The following is a 1717-nucleotide window of genomic DNA, read 5'->3' as shown; positions in this document are numbered from 1 at the left end:
GAAAAGTGCAGGGAAAACGTGGAAGAGGCAGACGGGCAGCTAGACGGATAGAGGCCGGAACAACGATAACGGAAGGACCGTTAGAAAGGTTCATTCATTCATTCAATAGTATTTATTGAGCGCTTACTATGTGCAGAGCACTGTACTGAGCGCTTGGAATGTACAAATCGGTAACAGACAGAGACAGTCCCTGCCCTTTGACGGGCTTACGGTCTAATCGGGGGAGACAGACAAAAACAATAGCACTAAAGGAACACTTCACGAATTTGCGTGTCATCCTTGCGCAGGGGCCATGCTGATCTTCTCTGTATCATTCCAATTTTAGTATATGTGCTAAAGGTTGTGGATTACGGCACAGGACGGGACGTTCTGGAGAAAGTATATCCACGGAATCGCCGCGAATCAGAAATAACTCGACGGCACTTAATAAGAATAATTTGACGTGGAGGTGGATGGGCGGGCAACCCCTGGAGCTTCTTGAGGAGTGGGGAGACATGGACTGAACATTTCTGTAGAAAAATGATCCGGGCAGCGGAGTGAAATATGGAGCAGAGTGGGGAGAGGCAGGAGGCTCGGAGATCAGCGAGGAAGCTGATACAGTAATGGAGGTGGGTTAGGATAAATTCTTGGATTTACTTGGTGGCAGTTTGGATGGAGAGGAAAGGGCGGATTTTAGCGATGCTGTGAAGGTCGAAGCAGCAGAGTTTGGTGACGGATTGAATATGTGGGTTGAATGAGAGTGACGTATCAAGGATTACAACGTGGTTACTGGCTTGTGAGACGGGGGGGACGGTGGTGCTGTCCACAGTGACGGGAAAGTCGGGTGAAAGATAGTGTTTGGAATATGAGGGGTTCTGTTTGGGACACGTCAAGTGCACGGCTCACAGCGGACTGGAAACTTCCCGAGGGCAGGTCCCCGCTCCCTGAAGTACTCTTCCAAGCATGCGGGACAGTGCTCTGCTCACAGTGGGTGTTCAATGTAGGGCTCAGTAAATATCACTGAGTGAGTGTGAGCTTTTCATCACTGGGCTCTCAGAACGGAGAGGGGAGGAGAGGAAGAGTCAGAGGAGGAGAGACACAGGGAGAAGGGGAAGAGAGAGGAGGAGTCACAGAGTGAAGGGGGAGAGAGGGACTTCTCAGGGTGACAGGGAAGAGAGGTGAGTCCCTGGGAGAAGGGGAGAAAGGAAGGCAGTCCCGGGGAGGGGGGAGAGGAGGTGAGTCAAAGGGAGATGGGGAGACAGGAGGAGAGGCAAAGGGAGAGGAGGAGAGGGAGGAGGAGTGTAGCAGGGAGAGGAAGAGAGTCACAGGGAGCCGGGAGAGGGAGGAGGAGAGTCACAGGAAGAGGAGAGAGGAAGAAACACAGGGAGATGGGCAGAGGGAGGAGGAGAGTCACAGGGAGAGGGCCAGAGAGGAGGTGACCACAAGCCTTCTCTCTCCACTTCCTTCGGGGTAAACGGTGGCCTTCGTGGAGCTCCGTCACCCCAAGCCCTCCCCTCTGCCCCCCGCCACCTCCGATCTCCCTCCCCCAGTTCAGGCCTTGGGAGCGCTGCCCCGGGAGGGACACGTGGAGCAGGAACCGGATCGACGTGAGAGAATATACTTTCACGTTGGTTTCAGCGTGAAAGTTCTTTCTTAAATTAAGGGTTGCGATCACACGTATATTGTCTCATGTTATCTCCGCCTCCTTGTTCTCATCTTCTGGGTCTTTGTTATTATG

At 53.0% G+C, this 1717-nt stretch overlaps 1 pseudogene; it reads right to left on the bottom strand.

Annotated features, from left to right (window-relative positions):
- Positions 1 to 242: 242 nt before the first annotated feature.
- On the bottom strand, positions 243 to 356 carry LOC114806945 (annotated as a pseudogene).
- Between the last annotated feature and the right edge of the window lie 1361 nt (positions 357 to 1717).

This window comes from Ornithorhynchus anatinus, chromosome X1, assembly GCF_004115215.2.
Source record: "Ornithorhynchus anatinus isolate Pmale09 chromosome X1, mOrnAna1.pri.v4, whole genome shotgun sequence".
Lineage (NCBI taxonomy): Eukaryota > Metazoa > Chordata > Mammalia > Monotremata > Ornithorhynchidae > Ornithorhynchus > Ornithorhynchus anatinus.
This window is presented reverse-complemented; position numbering and strand designations above follow the sequence as displayed.